Genomic DNA, 20,804 nt, shown 5'->3' on the forward strand with positions numbered 1-20,804 from the left:
TGTGAGGTGAGGATGTCCATCATTGTGCTGTCCATGTTAATGAGCTAACAGTGAGATCAACAGTAGATGTATCATGACAGTAGTTATGGAAGGTAAGCTCCTGTTGTACAACCCATACATTTTTCTACCATCATGAAGTTGCTAGGTGGTCCCTGAAAAAGTAATCTTGTCTGACTGAAGCAAAAGAAAGTTCCTTCTGAATGTCCTAAGCTAGTTTTCTAAACTGGAGGAGAGAATACATCTATTTCACACTGGGGATTTAGAGCTCTACACTAAGATAGGGGCTGCTTCTAAGAATATGGGAGGCAGGAGTCTAAAATCTGAAAGATGATTGGTTTTCAGAAGAAGAGTGGGAAGAACCCATGTGATCTGAAACTGGAAGGAGTGGGGGAGGGAGAGGAAGGGAAGAGAGAGATCAGCCAAACTCTAAGGTATGTACGAAACTCTAGTTAAGAAACAGTCTATGGAAACCTGTTACTTTATATGCTAACTTAAATTTTTTAATTAAATCATAAAAAGTTTATATGTATTCTATATGTATAAAATTTCTATATGTATAAGTATATATATTCCATATGTATAAAATTCTTATGTGTACAAAATTCTGTATGTATAAAAATTTCATCTGACTTATAAAAATATAGCTCAGTGTATCTTTCTTGAGTATATCTGAGTTTTTAATATCAATCATCAGTTGATATATACATGTACATATATATAATATCAGAATTTTACATGTAGTTATCATAAATTTATAGCACTTTATTTTAATGTGTGCAAATTATGTATCTATACCACATGCCAGAAGTGGACTTCAGATCCACTGGAACTATTCTTACAGACAGTTGTCAGTCACCATATAAGTGCTACCAACTAAAACTTGGTCCTCCTTAGGAACAGCAAGTGCTCATAGCCACTAGACCATGCACAGAGCCTATGATATCTTTATTTTTTGAAACAGGATCTCACTGTGCAGCCCTGGTTGTCTGAAACTTGCTATACAGACTAGGTTGGCTTCAACCTCATAGAAGATCTGCTTGCTTCTGTCTCCTGAGTGCTGGGATTAAAGACTTCTGCCACCATGCTCACCCGATTCTAATACCTTAACCTGCCAGGAAAGCGGACTTCTAATCCTATTGTTACTGTTATTGTTTAGTGTGGCACTGGAGATTGCTGCCTGCCCAGACCTCGGCAGGCAGGCAGGCAGGCAGGCAGGCAGGCAGGCAGGCAGGCAGGCAGGCAAGTGTTCTAGCTCTGTGCTCCACTCTCCAGCCCTGCAGTCAAGTTATTTTCACATACATGCTGGTGGCAGCTGTGTCAGTGGGAATGTACAAAATGAAACGCTGACTCCTTAGGATCCCCAAGATGCCTAGTATTAAACATAAGCAGAATGTATGGCACAAGAAAGAAAGGGCCTCAAAATTTTTCTTTTGATGAGTATGAAACTTAAAATTGGTAACTTTGTTAACAAATCAACTCAAGGTTAAAAACACCCGCTTCTAGTTCATTTGGCCAACCTGGTGTGAGAGCCAGTTATGCTCAGATGAAACTGCTTGTGAAAGACAAGATGAATATAACCCCAGTGCCCAACCAACTTTAACCAGTACTGGTACAGCATATCCACCAGCTTCACAAGCCCAGTATTGACATACTTTATGCTTCAGAGAAAAGATGATTATTACTTCATAGTCATTCATCAGATACATGGAAACAGGAAATAGAAATATAATGGGTAAGTGTTGTCTTAGTCACCTTCCTGCTGCTCCACTTTTTCTAGACAAAACAAGCTTGTAGAAGGAGGGGGTTATTTTGGCTCACAGTATAGCTGTGGACTGGACATCAGGCGGCAAGAGCGTGAGGCAGCTGGTCACACCATACCACAGTATGGAGGCAGAGAGAGAAAAGCTACTGTGCAGCTCATTTTTCCTTCTTCCATATTTAACTCAGGACCCCAGACCATGGGATGGTACACCCCATATTGAGGGTAGATTTTTTTCCCTCCTCAGGCAAATCTCTTAGGAAACATCCTCATATTTACACTCAGAGGTGTGTACCCCCAAGCAATTCCAAATCCCATAATGTGGAATGAAAATTAACCACTGCAAGTATATTAAATGTAATTAAAATATAGTTATACATTTTTTTAAAAAGGCACTCCCTGAGGGGGTTACACACCAGAAGAAAGATTAATTGAAGCATCATCATTTTCTAGTAGTTATCTACTTTTTAAAATAGAGGAGTTTAGTAATTGGCTCAGTGATAGAAGAGCGCTTAGTATGTGAGGGGCCCCGGCTTCAACCCCCAAGATAGCAACAGCAGCAGTAGTAATAGAAGAAATGAGTTTAACAATAAATAAAATGGGGATGGGCAGGTAGCTCAGATGATAAAATGATTGTTGTGCAAGTATGAGGACCTGAATTCAGTCCTCAGATTAACATAAAAGCTATCATCAAAGTGGTGCAATCTTATAAGCTAGCACAGAGAAGCCAAAGAAGGGAGGATTTTCAAGGTTCTCTAGCTAGCCAAATTAACCTAATCTATGGTCCCAGGCCAATGACAGATGCCATCTCAAAGCAACAAGAACAAAACAAACAAGAAAAAAAAAACGGGGTGGGCCATACATGAAGTTTTTCCCTGGCCTCCACATGCACCCCATGTACACATGAGCACATCCCCTCACCTGTGACATACTCAGACACACAGACACTATACACACCCAGACTCATAGATAAGTCACACAGAAAGAAACTGTTAATATTGAGAGGAGGAGCTAAATGAAGGTAGTAGATGAAATTATGAAAATGAAATATCCTTGAAGAGACAGGAGGGAGCAGACATTGCAGCAAAGGTGGAGAATGTGTTAAATAATTGGGTGTTATTGGTGACTAGATACAATTGCAGTGAAAATCAACCATAAAAGTCACAACAAATTTCATCTTGTCAAGGGGATAATTAATACATTCTCTCTCTCTCTCTCTCTCTCTCTCTCTCTCTCTCTCTCTCTCTCTCTCTCTGATCCTCTCCTAGAATCTACAGTAAATGTAATTAACACAGAAATTTTAAATGACATTCTTTGTGAATGTCTATAAAAGAAGGAAGTTTCTGTTGACATGTGTATGTGAGGAATCCTGGATTCAACCCCCAATGGTAGTAGCAACAGCAGCAGTAGTAATAAAAGTAATAAGCTTAACAATAAATAAAATGGGGGATGGGCAGATAGCTCAGTTGATAATGTGCTTACTGTGTACAGAAGGAAAGTGCATAATTTCTTTAAAACATGTTTAAAATTAGTACATCATTAGAGTTTTGCAAACTTTCTCCCTCACACATATTTCTCCACAGCAGTTGTTACCACCTAACATACAATGTCCTTTGCTCTTTTCTTATGTAGCTTCTTATGTATATGATTGGCCTGCAGTACCCACATGTCTCTGTGGATTCTATCAGCTATGGATTGAGATATTCAAAAAGAAATTGAGTTTGTACTGAACACATATAGACTTTTTCTTCTTGTCATCACTTCCTAAATAATAGTTATTAACACTGCAACTCCTTTCATTTAGGGTGTCTGATGGAGTCTAGACATTATATAAAGCATGTGGAAGGACATGTACAAGTCATCTTAAACAGGATACTTAGAATTTGTGGACTGCAGTTTTGTGGAGTTTCCAGAAATGGCCCCCACAGATGCAGAGTGAGCACTGTATAGCCTACTTGCTTCTTACCTTGGCTGTGATGTATGCTCTCAGAAAGCCAGATCTACTGGGAATGTGCAGCTGGAAATGACCCATCTCCCTGCGGCAGGCACTCAGTTAGCCACATCAGGGTGATATTTAGCCAGTTTCTACAAATGGATCCTCACACTTGAACAGCAGTTTCCATCACTGGCAAAAGTTGGCATGAAGGTTTCACAAGTCTGTTTTTTCACCCATGAGAACTGCTCTCCGCCCCCACCCTTCAACACAATCCCTGTGGTTGATGACATTTCTTTGGCTAATTGTCTCAATAATTCATCAACAATTCATCAATAATCCTCTCAAGTATTTCACAATGTTGAGAGGATAATTTTTCCCCAGCAAAATGATGCTAAGAAGTGATGACTTTTCCTTGACTAGTAAACCAGGCACTTCTGAAGTAAGTACCTTAGCCCAAATGTACACAGCGAGCTGGCTTCCTTTATCTTCCTCATAGTCTCAATGTTTAGTTTGGTTCTTCCAAAGTATGAAAGTTTCTGTCAGGTGAACTCTCAGATTGAAGCTTATGAGAGTTAGGCCCAGCCTATTCAGATGTGTTCTAAGTTTCTGATACTTTTTTTCTATATGCCAAATTGAGGAGTATCATGGAAGACACAAAACAAAATTTGGAGAAGGAATGACATGGAAGACACAAAACAAAATTTGGAGAAGGAATGAGAGATGGGTTTTCCTATAAAATAAAAGAGTAAAAGACATCGTGTGTTAGGGGTGACAACTGCTGTGGGGAAAAAAACATAGGAAGAGAAATAACGTGAAAGATACAAAGTTTGCAAAACTGTAAAGATGTACTAAATTAAAAACTTGTTTTAAAGAAATTATGTCAACAGAGACCTGATTTTTTTATACACAATTACAAAGAAATAGTATTTAAAATGTGTGTATCATGTACTATAGATTCTAGGAGATAGGAGCAGAGAGAGAGAGAGAGAGAGAGAGAGAGAGGGAGAGAGAGAGAGAGAGAGAGAGAGAGAGAGAGAGAGACAAAGAGACAAAGAGACAAAGAGACAAAGAGACAGAGAAAGCGTTAGTTTTCGGTTTGCTCTGAAAATATGAGAACCTAGATCCACTATTCAGAATCCACACAAAAGCAGAACATGGCTGTATGTGCCTGCAATCCCACCTTTGAGGATCCCGAGGAAATGGTGTTTGTTGGAAGATTCCTGGGGATCACTGGTCAGACACTGTAGCTAAGTTGGAAAGCTAATAGAATCACTCTAAAAAAAAAAAAAAAACCTAACCAAACAAAGAAAAGCAAACAAAACCCAAAACAACCAAAGAAAAAAGAAAGAAAGAAGAACAAAAAGAAAGAAACAAGATGGACAGTGCTTGTATAATGACAGTCAAGGTTGGCCTCTGACCTCCATATTCACAGGACACACACACACAGAGACAGAGTTCAAAACATAATGACCCATTGTTTTCTTTTTATGATAGCATAAATAATATAGACACAAACATTAGAACAACAAATTGATGGTATTTTTATAATGCTTCTTGTGTGCCAAGTATCTTGTTGACAGGTTTCAATCTACTTTCTCAGTGTACCCTCACCCTCAATCCTGACATAATTCCAAGTTTACAGTTGAGAAAAACTAAGGGTGACAAAAATTAAATAATCTGCCTGTGGTCCTACAAAGAAACAGGGGAACCAGGAGCTGAATTTAGGTCTTAGAATCCACTGGGTCTTGAGGGAGAAGTATACACATTTTTTTTCAATTTTTTATTAGATATTTTCTTTATTTACATTTTAAATGTTATCCCCTTTCCTGGTTTCTCTCCGAAAACCCCCCTCCCCTCTCCCTCCTCCTCCCCCTGCTCATCAACCTACCCACTCCCACTTCCTGGCCCTGGCAATCCCTACACTGGGGCATAGAACCTTCACATGACCAAGGGCCTCTCCTCCCATTGATGACCGACAAGGCTGTCCTCTGCTATATATGCAGCTGGAGCCATGAGTCCCATCATGTGTACTCCTTGGTTGGTGGTTTAGTCCCTGAGTGCTCTGGGGGTATTGGTTAGTTCATATTGTCGATCCTCCTATGGGGCTGCAAACTCCTTCAACTCCTTGGGACCTTTCTTAGTTCCTCCATTGGGGACCTTGTGCTCAGTTCAGTGGATGGCTAAGAGCATCCACCTCTGTATTTGTCAGGCACTGGTGGAGCCTCTCAAGAGACAGCTATAACAGGCTTCGGTCAGCAAGCACTTGTTAGCATCCACAATAGTGTCTGGGTTTGGTGACTGTATATGGGATGGATCCCAAGGTGGGGCAGTCTCTGGATGGTCATTACTTCAGTCTCTGCTTCACACTTTGTCTCTGTAACTCCTTCCATGGGTATTTTGTTCCCCCTTCTAAGAAGGACAGAAGTATCCACACTTTAGTCTTCTTTCTTATTGAGTTTCCTTTAGCTTGTGAATTGTATCTTGGGTATTATGAGCTTCTGGGCTAATATCCACTTATCAGTGAGTGCATACCCTATGTGTTCTTTTGTGATTGGGTTATCTCACTCAGGATGATATTTTCTAGTTCCATCTATTTGCCTACGAATTTCACAAGTACACATTTCAAAGGATGAATCAGGCACAGAATTTCTGCAAATGTCAATCTCTTTTTAGCCCTTGATAATGGATGGATGAGATATCACAGATCACAAAATAAAGATGCACATCCATGAACAGATATACAACAAGCCAGAGATAAATGAATTCTAAGTACTGCCCCTGTGGACAGAGGAGGCCACTTTAGTTTATATAGTAGTCTTCAAGTTAACTGTGGGGCCTCTGCTCAGCTCTCCTTTATAGATTATAAACTGGGAAATGATATATTGCCCACCTCTAGTAATGCTGATATGTATGCATGTGTGTGTATGTGTACATGTGTGTTCATATGTGTGCATGTACATGCATGTATGTATGTGTGTGTGTGCACGTGTGTATGCATGTGTATGTGCATGGATGAGCACATATTACAAATTGAACCTGGAGCTATGCACTGTTTTGTGTGCCATTGTTTTCACCTGGCCGTATTCTTGACTAGTCCTATCCTTGTCTACCCCACCCACCTACTCCCTTTTAGTAGGTAAGCATGAAAGATTATTATATTATACCAGATGTTTCTTGCCTAATAATATGGCTCAGAGACTTCCTCTGACATTATAGTTATAATAACATGTGTTTGGATTTCCCTCCCTCCTATCCTTTCCTGGCACTCAGTTCTTAAAACCTTGGACTCTCCTACAATCTGCAATGTGCTATGCCTTTCTCTATGCTAGTGAGCGAAAGGTTGATGGTTACCAATTCATTACACATTATTCATGCCTGAGTACTGAATTCCTCAGGAAACCCTGAAAGTTTCACTCAGAGAGCCTTCCAGATACTGAGAGATGGGGGTTCCACAGAGAGCACAGGTACTCTATGTTCCTTCCCCTACCACATAACCATGGTCATGCCATTTTGTAAAGCTCTTCTATGTAAGATAAAGAACATTTTTTCTAACCTGAAGTAATTTGGTTCCTGGATGGCTTGTTTTTCTAGATCCGTATTTTTCCTACCCTATTGCCTTCCATAAGAGCTGATCACAGATGTTTATTAACCACCTGACACTGTTTTAGAAACTATAACTTAGTAACAAGCTAACCCCAGCATCCATTCTCTTTCTTGCAACAAAGTTACCTCAATGTGTAAGTGGACCACCGTTCTGTTTCCTTGGGCTAGAGTTGTGCTTGGTAGGTCTTCCCCCCACCCAAAATTCTGCACAATGGTTTAGTGGCATGTCCCATTGTCTCTTTTATTTTCTCACTGCCCTATGTAGCTCTCCCACTCTCCTATCTCTATTCTTCTAAAATCAACTTGCATATATCTTGAAAGGGTCTGTGGGGTCTTCTAACTCATAGCTCTCAACAGTATGTACAATTGGTGTCTGAGATGGGGGTCAGTGAGGTGGCCCTGAAGTCCCCACTTGTGGGACCTGACTCTCAGCTAATGTCCAATCACTAGAGATTAACTGAGTTATGGGCACCCACTTGTCATCCTCTAAAGGACTGCTCAGTTCATGAAGGAAATCTCCCTATGTTGATGACTAGAAGCTAACTGTCAGGAGATGGTGAGGTGCTTTCCTCCTGCTGTTATAACATAGCTGAGAACAGCTCTGAGGTACACCACACTGAGAACTCCACATGTTCATCAAGCCTTTCACAGGCATGGGCCCTGAGCCCTGGGTTAAAGTCTCCCCCTGCCTGCTGACATTCACTCATTCATATTCCTTTGAAGGTATTCTCCTACTTCCACCTCTTTTAACCTAAACCCTTCCTTTGCTGAATTCTCTTGGAGAATGTCCATAGCAGGTGAGATTATTTAATAGCACACACATTTACTTCCTTATTTAGTAAGATGTGTCATTGATTCTTTGTATCCATCCTTTTAATTTTAACAGCTAAGCTTGTTCATTCCTCTTTGGAAATACCCCTGTTGCTCAGATGGAAGTATAAATATGTATGTCTTATTTACAGCATGGTATGAAATTTGTGCACATAATAGTTCTGCACATGGATGTAAGATGTAGCTGTGTTACTTCAGATAACAGCTTAGATGTTGTTGCAGGCTTTGTGCATATCTAGAAAATCACATTAAGGAAATCCACTAATTTCTCAAAATATGCTTTTGAGTTTAACATTGACTTGCAGGACATTGGGGTGGGGTGGGGGGAGTAACAAATTCATTTCCACTTGTTATCCTCAGTTAGCTGAAATTTCCCGATCATTTGCATCAGGGTATGAAGAGAAAATGATCAGGAAAACAATTTCTTATTTCTTAGAAGTTAGGCTGAACTCTATTATACAGGGGAAGTTATCTTCTGAATAGCCAGGTAAAACTCTGAGATGTTAAGGGTTTTGAGCTGTATCTCTGTCTACTGTTCCCTTTTCTTATTCTCCAGCATTTAATTAAAAACAGACTGGAATATCTAAAGAATCCATTTCATGATTTTTACTCCTTTCTGGAATATGAAAGACTCACTTTAAATCTGTCAGATTCCATTTATACTCTTTTTTTTTTTTTTTTTTTTTTTTTTTTTTTTTTTTTTAGATTAGGCTCAATACCTTCATTAACTCTTTGTGCACAGTCTTCAAGCAATAGTCTCTAGTGAATCCTACTACACTGTGGTGTTCAGCTTACATTTTGGTGGAATCTGATGGCTGTGATAAAACTTGTTGGATGAACTGATACATCATTTGTAGTGGTCATCATTCAGGTAGAACTTTTTAAAAAGAAATAATTTATTTTTATTTTATGTGTATTGATGTTTGCCTACATGTATGCCTGTGTGAAGATGGCAGACCACAAGTATGAATTGCCATGTGAGAGATGGGAACTGAACTCAGGTCCTCTGGAAAATCAGCCAATGCTCTTAACCTCTTCAGCCCCTATATGGAGAACTATTAAAAATAGAAAATGACCTTTAAAAGGGCTTAAGGGAGAAATTACCTTCTTGACTTCCTGGGGTATTTCATGGTCTCAACTCTCTAGAACATTCCTCATTTATCCCTGGAGAAATTCATGGTTAACTGTTAACTGTTCTCCAATAACTATTATGAACTTTTTAATGAAACAAATTGCAATTCACTTCTACATATGAGCACTATGTTACTAGAAAAATTCAATAATTGAAACACATGAATTTGCAGTTATTCTAACATGGAGTTTCTTTCTTGTTTGTGGCCAGACTATGGGATGTGTGAAGCACAAAAGTTGGGTATTTTTGTAATGCATACTTACAAGAAATCAGTAAACATTTTAAAGAATGAATCCATATCTTGCTAAAATCTACTTATATACCAAAGTTGGATAAGAACAAAGATTCAACATTCCATTTAAGTTATATTTATTTTTAATTTATTTCATTTTAATACAATTTAAATGTACCTTTACTGAAAAACATAATGAAACCAGTGTTCTTAAATAAAAGCATTTAACTTACATATGATTAAAAGCCCTTAGGAAAAGATCAAATATCTTATGTACACACACAATTCAAACTACTGTTAGTATATTCTTACATGCAATAATACATTAAAATTACAACATTTTCCTTTTATTTGTACATCCCTTGGGTGAGTGTTTTCTCTTAGTTACCATGTTAAATATATTAATGAATATTTTTAAGTTTAAAGTCCTTAGTCAGTAGAAAATTCAATTAAAAATTGAGTAGCATACCAATCCCTTTTCCCAGTGTTATCCATGTGTGAAAACATGTTTAACCTGTAAAGCATATATGATGTAAGTACTATCATTTGTTAGTACAGGGTCTTCCCAGTGAGGAAAATGAGGGACATAGATGTAGAGGTGCTGCCACTTAACAGATCAGGCTTTGAAATCTCAGGATCAGCTTCTCACCCTGGGCTTACCACAAGCAGCTCTCCATATCCTTGACCTGACCCACTTCTCTGCACACCTAAATGCTCACTAACTCTTTGCAACAATCCTGCATGTCTGACATTACTGGGACTTCACTTTGCTTCCAATGCAGACAACAATGGTGCATGTCCTTGAACTTCTAGGTAGGTACTAGTTGCAATTGTGATTGACAACTTTCAGATTTAAAGCTGACATCACCATGTACAACTTTATAGTTTGTCACTGTACCACTTTTTAAAAATTAGACCTATAAAATCCCTATTTCATAAGTAGTGTCTCAATGCTGATTTAAAAAGAATGATAAAAGACTTAAGGAGACATACATAACCATTTAAAAATTATCAGCATCATACAACACTATGTTATACAAATGAAATATAGGTTCACAGAGAGATTTATAAGAGGAGCCTGGGATGTTTTAGACAGGAACATTTACCAATGTGGAACCCTGCCCATTGTTAAGAGAGGATCTCTCTCTCTCTTTCTCTCTCTCTCTCTCTCTCTCTCTCTTTCTCTCTCTCTCTCTCTCTCCATCTATCCACCCACTCATCTATCCATCTTTGTATCTATATATGTGTATACACAAATACACACATACACACACACACACACACACACACACACACACACAAACAAAAAATTTTCCATTTTCTACCACTCAGAATAAATGGTGTTTGAGAGAGGCACATAAACCTTCATCCATCACCAAGAGAAGATGTGTGTGTATGTGTGTGTGTGTGTGCACATGTATATACGTGTATATACTAAAGTAAATTTTTCTAAGTTTTTCTACAATATTTAGAATCAAAGGTATAATTAATATATATATATATATATATATATATTTACTTTATGTTTACGAGTGTTCAACAAACTGGTAAATTGTTATGTCTTTTATCCTATGAACTATTGTATAGAATTTTATTTTTCATGGCAGGCTCTGCCCTTGAACCTAGGGTCTAAAAGGATTCTAGTACAGCCTCTGCTTTTCAGGAATCTGAACCCTGCATAGCAAGAGAGACAGGTAAGTAAGTCATTAAAATACAGCGTGCTGAGTCTTGTCCTTGCAGGAGCATGGCGAAAACAAAACCATTGGCCAGAGCTGGCAGAGAAGCAAGATGACACAATCTCTTTAGGGAAACATTTGGCAGTTTATTTTTGAGTGTTAAAAATGCTCATACCCAGGAACTGTTCTAAGAATGGGTCCTGCTGAATTAGGGATGTGCACAAGAATTTTTAATGAGGCTGCCATTGTGTATTGCTTCTAAAGCTGAGTATTTTCAACAGCTCCTCTCAATAGTATATTAATTGTACTCCATGTCTGATGAATTATTTTTTTAAAAAAATCTGAAAACAATTTTCTATGAATCTTAAAAACTACTGGGGCTAGAGTGTTCACTCAGGGGTTGAGAGTATTCATTGTTTCAAGAGAAATGTAGTTCATATCAAGTGCCTTGCAACTGCCTGTAACTCCAGTCCTAGGGGTCTAACATCCTCTTCTGGCCATCACAAGCACACATATGCACATGCACACACACATACACATACATACAAAAACACACACACACACACCCAAGTGCATGAATAAGTGTTTTTTAAATGTTATGAAAAATTCACATGGTTTAATAACCAATGGAAAAGTGAGTGTAAAAACATGTAAGCCATTCACCAAATTGGTTTTCTTATTCTTAGTGCTTGTTTGGGGTTTCTAAAATGTACAATTATTAGTATACAAAACATTAATGGTGTTTTTTCTCTGTGTGTAGTTATGCTGATATGATTTTCCTCTCTTTATTTGTGAACCTGTGTCATTAACCATCAGAAAGCAGAGTTCTGTGACAGCAAAAAAAAAAAAAAAAAAAAAAAAGTAGCATCTTGTCGTGCTTTGGAGAGTCTAGGTGTGTGTTACTGCAGTCATTTGTCGTTTTCTGTTTGTGTTCTTAGTTTTGCTGTGTATTCCATGAATTATAGCCTCACTTGTCCTCTTTCTAGAGTCCCCTGCCTGTCCTTACTTTTCTCTTCAGTTGGAAATATTTCTTCTAGTGTTGTCTTTAGGGTGGTTTTGGTGGACATGAACTTTCTTAGGCTGTCTGTATCAGGGAAAGTTTGTTTGCTTTTTCTCCTTCTGCTATAGTGAATCATTCTGCTGGGTAAAGTAGTCCAGATTGCCAGTCATGGTGTCTTATATACATTGTTCCAGGATCTTACGCCTTTCAGAGTTTTCAGTGAGATAATGTGTTTGTCTGCTTGCTTTTTAATGGGTTTTTGTTTGTATGTGACTTGTATTTTGTTCTCTTGCAGCTCTCAATATTTTTTCTTTATTCTGTGAATTTAGTGATAATGTGGTGGGACTTCCTTCTTGTCTTGACTAGTTGGGTTTCTGTGTGATTCTTACATTTGTATGGATATGGCTCTCCTTAGTTGGAGGAAGTTTTCTTTTAGATCTTCTTGAAAAGCTGTTTTATGCCATTGACTTAGGATATTTATCCTTCAGCTGTGCTTCTAATTTGAAGAGTTGGTCTTTCCATGGTGTTCCAAATTTCTTGCAGGTTCCATTCCCATATTTTAACTTTTTTCTATAGTCTTTGTATGCATTGTCTAATTCCTGTGTTTTATCTTTGAGTCTTGATAGTCTACCTTCTACTCCATTCTACCTATAAGTGTTTCCTCCCTGATTTTTCTAGTTGGATTACTAAGATTTTCAATTCCATCTATGTTTCAGCCTGAAATTTCTTCAATATTTCTATCAGTTTACTGAATTTTGATTTCAAATCCTAAATTGTCATTATCATTTCACGGAGTTGTAGATCTTGCATTTTCTTGACTATCATCCAGATATTTGTTGTTGTCCTCTGCATGGTCAGTGGAAATTTTATGTTTTCTCTAAACTCCTTAAATTCCTTGTCAGAGAATAAGATTGTTGTTTTAAATTCTGTCATGGGTTTCTTCTATAGAACATCTCTATAGGGCTGCAGGGTCTTATGGGAGACACACTGTCTTGGCCATTCATACTGGTTTTGCTACGTGGCATATAAGTGTGGACTTCTTTCTTTGGTTGTATGTTTGATATGAGACTTTGACACTCCCCACTTCCAATGCGCCAGGAAAGAGTTGGGTGACTGGGTCTAGGCCAGGTAAAATTGATGCATGAGTTGTATGACTATGACTAGACTAGGTAAAGATGGTTCTGGAACAATTGGTCTGGATCTAGACCTGTTGGTGTGGAAATGGTGGCATGCTGGGGGAAGCAACAGAGGTGAGAGATACTTCACAGGCAATGGAGACTTTTGAACAACAATGACAAAACCAAGGCGGGAGAGAGCTGGAGGGGGAGTATGTGAGGTTGGGATGGTGGGCCTTGAAGGGTGAGCTAACAGTGGTCTTGACAATGGAAACAGCACAAATACAGAGCCATGAGTAGTTGACAGTAAGTGAGGTCCATCTGACTGTAGCCCAGTTCAACTTGCTAACATTCCTGTATTAATAGCCAACCACAGACCCCTAGTTCCCCACATGATTCTAAGGTGAAGACTAGCATTCAGGAGCTGAAACTAAGCCCCCCAGTGTTGTTTAGGCAGCCACCTATCTCATGCACACCTAGGGAGAGACTTGAATTTGTCTTCCTATTTCAAGTCCTTAACTTGTTCCATTGCACTTGGCTGTCCCTGTGCTACCTTGCCTGTCTATGCACAATTCTATACCTGCACTGGAAAGTGGCAATAGAACATAAAACATGAAGCCTAATTAGTTAATAATGTCTACAGAACACTGAAAATCTTTCTGGCACAAATTCTACTTAATACAGGAGATTCAGGACTCCCTGAAAAATCCCATACCTCTCACCTTATATGTACATTCAGTCTCCATGAGAGTTGCTATAAAACAGTTCATGAAAAGTCATACAAAAAATAATGTGTTACCCTCATCCTTCTATTTTAAAGTCTTTAGTTCATAAAAGGACTTTCATGCTTACCTTTTCCCCAGTTTAATATATATACAATTTTATTGTTCACTATGCTTTTGATACTTTGGTATTTTACAGGAGAAACTAGAACATACTTTCTCTGAAAAAAAAATCTTAGCTGATAATTCTATTTTGAATGCCAAGAGTTCACTCTGCTAAAATTACAGCAATAGAATCTTTGAGGTTGGACCAGTTGAACAAACGTGAGCTGTCATAGTTTCTCTTAATTTATTTGAACAGCAGAATTGTAAATGCATCAGAAAACAGCTTACTGTAATGTAAACAGACTTTCCATGTGCTGTGTGCAGGACAAGTTTATTTAATGTAATATATCACACTCACCCATCATTGCTACTTTTCAGTTTATACTTTTATGGTAACAAACAGTTATAATAAGCAGAGCCACTGTGTTAAAATCAAATAGAAGGCTGGGTGTTCATCCTCCTCTTGAACAAAAATGGGGATAGTTCTCATCTTGTTATTTTGTGATAGACTCTCAGACCTTGATATTTTAATTAAAAAGATCTTCAATTTCTAATATTAATTTATAAATCAACCAACCCCCATTCTTCATCACCACTTCCCACTGCCAGTATCTGTGTTTTTTTTTTTTTTCTCATTTATAAGGAACTTGAAATGAAAGTTATTTCTGGCCTGGGGTAATGGTTTAGGGAGGAAACCATTATACCATTGATATGCCAGAGAAGGGACCTGAGTTTGATCCCAGCCCTCATAAGAAGCAGGATGCAGGATGCAGGATGCATATCTGCAATCCTAGTGTTCCTACTGTGAGATGGGAGGACGAGACAGGAGAATCCTTGGAAGCTCAAAAGCCAATTAGCCTGACACATGCAGAAGCATTAGACCAAGACTGTCTCCTGAACACCATGTGTTCTGTGACATGCAGATAGAGTCACATATACCTATACATATACATCATACAAACAGACATAAGAAACACACACACCAAAGAAAAATGAGAGCTATTTTTCATTAATTAAAAACTGCTAGCCTGCTTCATGCTAATAATGAACAGTAATAATCCTGTCTTCTTTTAAAATTAATTATTCAACTACCTAACCAATGAATTGGCTAAGCATATAAACAGTTTTCATAAGATGAAGTACAAACAGCCAATGCATAGGACCAAATAATAACCAGAGAAATGGCCAATATGCATATGACAAGTTAGTCACCAGGGAAATGTAGATAAGCTCCACTGACATTCCTTTTCACTCCAGTCTGAAAGGTAGTCTTCAAAAAACTCCAAATGTCAGATGCTGGCAAAGCAACGGGCAAAAAGCAACCCTTATGCACCAATGGAATGAATGCAGACTCATCCATACATCATGGATTGGTATAGTGGTTCAAACAAAACAAAACAAAACACCAGCATAAATGAAAACAAATTCCATCACTTGAAAGTTAGTGATTTAACTAGTGACCAAATTGTCTAACATCTCAAGTGTCAAGTGTAGAAAGTGAATTATATAGAAATATTACATCTACTTTTTAGGGTCAAGAGTGGTATAGGAAGCACTCTGAATAGTGCCTGGTGTAGAAAAAGATGTATTTCCATGTGCCAGGCATTTTGCTAATCCATTTTCTTCCAGGTTGCTCATTTAATCTCTTCAAATCATCTTATAAAATATTTAAAATATCAGCACTAACACTGGGAATGTTTGAACAATCCTCCCAGACCACTGACAGAGCCATGGGAGAGTAATGCATTGTCAGGGTCAAAGTTGATGACTAAGCCTTTAATATGACCTTTTAATAAAGGTCCCTCACATTGTGGTGACCCCAATCATAAAGTTATCTCATTGCTACTTCATAATTAATTTTGCTAAGGTTGTGAATTGTAATATAAGCATTTGGTATGCAGGATATCTGACACACAAAAGGGGTCATGACTCATCGATTGAGAGTCATTTCTCTAAATATTGGGTTTGGCTAACATTCATTACTTTCCCTGAGATAGATGAACCTAGAATTGAATGAATTGACATCCTATCAACTTAGCCAAAGTGCAGGAAGATGTTAAAATGGATGAGCACAGCCAGAAACACATTAATTTGTGATATCTATTAGCCTACTAGTTTATTCATTGCAGAACTCAAATTTTAGTCTTGCTTTCCATTTTGAACCCCAAATTCCAAATTTTGTGTTAAGTACCTGTAAATTTTCAAGTGGGGGAAATATTATATCTAAGTGTTTCTAAGGAAAAAAAAATGAAAATAAATACATTTTCTTCCTTCCAGAACTTTTTCTTTTGCTATTTAAAATTCTTAGGATAGTATAAGAAAAGTGTATATGAAAACTTGAAAATAGAATATGATTTTTATTCATCTCTTTCTGTGTCTGGTATTTAACATACATATTACATATATTTCTTAAAGGATTTTTTTAAAATTCTGGTGCAGCTATGAATAAATATTTCCCTTTTCTCTAAAAGAAAAAAAAAGAATGTTATAATTTCAATTAACTTGTAAATGATCCTGAAGAGAAAATCAATGTGAAATAATTTTGTGAATATTTTAAATGTTAATCAAATTTAAGTTGCTGATGAAATTGATTGCATGCATAGAAGCTTATGAATTATATTCCAACTAAATAACAGTTACAAAATGCAAAAAGTTAAATAAATGAGATGGGAGAAGATTCTAAAGGGCTGGTCACAGCTGACCACAAGAACAAAAAAGAATACTGTCATAAACATCATTTTGCATTGTGTTTTATTTCTTTACTTTCCATGCTGTTAAATGAGTGTTACTGGCATCCTCTAAATATCTTTTTAAAAACCACTGTTTACCTAGCCACTCCCCATCTATAAATGGATATTTTGATTGCCGCAATTTCCCTTACTTACCACAATACAGGATTGAAAGTGCACATGACCTTCATCAGACTCAGCAACATTTCAGTAGGATGGGACATCAAGGGTGGACTTCCACATCATCCCTGTTTTCCCAGAGATTCTGCCAATTACAGTGCTCCTGGTAGCACTTTATCTGGTCCATTTTATTGCATTTTGACTACCATTGTAAATGGTGTTCCGGTTCTGGGTTACTTTTCTCATTTTGAGAAAGTTTCATATATATGTATGTGTATACATACATATGTGAACATATATATGTATGTACATACATACATACATATATGTGAACACTTTGTTTTTGTTTTTGTTTTTCAAGACAGGGTTTCTCTGTATAGCCCTGGCTGCCTGGAACTCACTCTGTAGACCAAGCTGGCCTTGAACTCAGAAATCCGCCTGTCTCTGCCTCCTAAGTGATGGGATTAAAGGCATGCGCCACCACTACCCGTCCATTTTTTTTTTTTATCTTAACACTCTTTATAAGATGAAATATATGCATGTAAGGGAAGTTACACCCTTGAAATCTCAAAAAACAAAAAAAGTGTCACCTATACAAGACCTGTACAATGATAACACCCGATGACATGTCAACCTGGATGGGAGAAGTTTTAAATATAGTCCCATCCTGAGATGAATAGTTATAGGTAATTAATGACTGCTGAGAGAAGGAGAATCGGACTTCTTTATGGACAAGTCCGTTGCCCACCACAAGTTTTCCAGTCTCTAGCCATTACTTCTAATACACATATATATGAACAACACTATGGTGGCTAATCATGGTTTTCAACCCATGTCTGTAATCAATAAAGACCCAAGCAATTAGGCAACAAGGGATTTTCTTGATTAGATCATATGAGGTAAGAGTAAATCTGGGCTACACCTTTTGGTGGCAGCACACGTAAAAGAGCATGGAAGGAGAAAGCTTTTGCCTTTTACTTCTCTGCCCTCACTGTTGCTGGGTAGTTCATCTACCCTGCTTCTGTGACATTCTATGGCTTGTTACAGAACCTATTTCTTTGGGATTCAAACATTGATAGAAGAGTTATTGATAGATAGAGAGCTCTCAGGGACCAATTAGGACTACTGAGATTTCTAGTCCCATGAACTGAACAACTTCTGACTAAAACAACATCAAGTGAAGTTAGCAGGACACACATACACACACACACACACACACACACACACACACACACACTTAGTGGGAATTGGGGGTGAAGCATGGCACAAGAGAAACTGGAGGGAAAAGGAAGGAGCAGAAATGACATAAATATAGCACTCAGGTATGAAATTCTAAAAAAATAAAAAATCAAATTTAGAAGGAATGTATCAAAAATTTTACTATGATGATCCTAATATTTCTCTACTTTAGTTTTAAATTGCAGTTATTTTTTATTCTTGCTTAGTCATTTTCATTCCTATTTAGTAAACAATTGGTCAAATACATTGATCTTTAAACTATGCAGTTCTCATTAGTTATATTTTCTGGGCTACTGGCTCTATTCGTTTAATCCATCTCCTAAGTTTATATTTTAACTTGGTTCAGGATTTGTACATTGTAACTCATTCAACTTTTTATGTGTGTTGTTTCCTATGTCCTCAAGACTTCTTAGAAATCCAACCTCAATTAAGTTGGGTTGGTAATGAAACTGAGCCTTCATTTTTTTTTTTGATAATAGATCTGTGTACCCTGTAGTTGGATGCTTTGACTACATTTCTCTTCTTTATGAGTTACCCACTGCCTACTAAATGCCATTCCATAATTAGTGTCTCTATGGATGGATAGATGGATGGATGGATGGATGGATGGATGGATGGATGAATGTGTGGGAAAATGGATGGCTACATACATGAGTCAAAGAATGGATAGGGAGTTGATAATAATGCTAAATGATATTTGATTTATTAAGTACTATGCAATCACTGTTATAAATATTAGCTTGGCTATTATATTATATTGCTAACCAGATTTATATGTCTATCTTAGAAAGGTCAGAAATCCACTTCATAGGACATGAGAGGCTTGATTGAGAAGCCAAAATTTTACCTACACCCTACATTGTAGATGAAGGTTATACTGACCACCAACCATAAGACAGATATCTGCGCATGGGCTTGAAGGGCCAATCCAACCTCTATGAAAATCTCTTCTTACTCCAGATATGAGCATGCTTGTCTTATGACAACAATTATATCTGTTCCCTATGCCTTCTTCTCTGTATTAGCAGGAAGAAAACATAATCTTCCTCTGAGGCTTCTATGAAGTTTAACCAAGGGCAGAGCCGGGCAGCTGACTACCCATTATGCACTAAAATCAGCACCAATTTATTAGCTTAATTACTCTTGACCAAGTATTCATTATTTCTCCTTTTTGGAGCCAGGTAAGTTTTAGAAAACAAATTGCTTCAAATTTACATGGGCAAATTTCCCCATATTCTTCTAGTTTATACTATTATCACACACTAAGATAATCCCTTCAAAATCATTGATGTTATCTTTGAAAAACCCTAAGGCCTACTACACAAAAGGGAATCATCATTGGTCTCCCTATCCCTGAAGTCCTTGCATCCTTCTTGTCATGACCACCAGAGGCCATGGGGAAGTTTTCTTCTTGCTCTTCTCATCTACATCAATGTCAAACAGCCACACAATCCTTCTTAGAAGGGGCCTTTCTTCTTTCTCTACTTCTCTTAGTTCAGAATGTTCCTTGGAGTTGCTGGGGAACATACAATTTCCTTTGGTCATTTTTATTTTCATCCCATTCACTTTATGGTCTTCATTTGACTGCCATTCTGATTATACCATCCAATCAGTTTCCTCTTAAATTGTCCTTCCAACCCTACATTCTTCCATTCATTTCCTTTTGTCAGGTGTGACCTTTGTCTTTCTGGCAATATCCTACCCAACTTTCAAGCTGTCTTTCCTCCAGCAGGGCCTCAAATGGTCTTTCCTGTTCCCTTAAGTTGTTCCAGCACAAATTAATTGCTTCCTCTTTTATAAATCCCCCAGTATTTTATATACTTCTCAATTTATTCAAAACATTCTTTCTATTACAGTTGTGTATGAAATGTCTGTCTTTCCTAATGTCTTGTTTATCTTTGGGTGACCCATTGTACATAGCAGAATATCTGTGTGTCATTTAACTGTTTTAGACTTTCTGTTCTTCCCTAAAAAAAGAAAGTAATTTAAAATATACAGAGTTAAAATACAGTAGGCTTTCAAGGCAGGCCTAGTGGCATAGAACAAGTTGATGGCCAGCCTTGGCTATGGAGTGAGTTCAAGGCTAGCCTGGGAAACCTAATAAAATTCTGTCTCAAAAGCAAGCAAACAAACAAACAAAAAACAAAACAAAACAAAAAAACAGTTCAGGGATTCTGAGAAGCAAAGGAAACCCTTAGTGACCTCAGCCTGAAAAGTGGCCTCAGTAGTCAAAAGTTAAGATGATAGTTCTTAAAGTAAATAATACCTTTCAAGCCATGTTTTGGGGGAAGGCTTTAAATATTAAATGCAGAAGTATTCTGAAACTGGGGAAAAAGATGTCCATATATTAAACCAAAGAATTACAGGAGTATTTTTGAGAAGAAAGAAGACAACCATGAATGGCTGCTGAGTTTGCAAATGCTGACAACTAAGTTCTACTCAAAACTATTCTACTGTGAGCCTTACTGCACTTGGAATTAAAATTCTATATTGACTAATGCTTAAAATGGAGCCTTTCCTCCATATGTCCATATTCTCAGCATTGTTTCAGAATCTCTGTTAAAATAAGCACATTCCGGTGGAGTATTTTGAATTCATCTTTTTT

The 20,804-nt window shown here is 37.5% G+C and overlaps 1 protein-coding gene across 4 annotated transcripts in view; it reads right to left on the bottom strand.

Moving 5' to 3' along the window:
• The window catches only part of Chrm3 (cholinergic receptor muscarinic 3), a 486,665-nt gene that overhangs the window by 417,889 nt on the left and 47,972 nt on the right, over positions 1 to 20,804 (bottom strand). The window lies entirely within an intron of this gene.

This window comes from Mastomys coucha, unplaced genomic scaffold (genome assembly GCF_008632895.1).
Source record: "Mastomys coucha isolate ucsf_1 unplaced genomic scaffold, UCSF_Mcou_1 pScaffold7, whole genome shotgun sequence".
In the NCBI taxonomy this organism is placed as follows: Eukaryota; Metazoa; Chordata; class Mammalia; order Rodentia; family Muridae; genus Mastomys; species Mastomys coucha.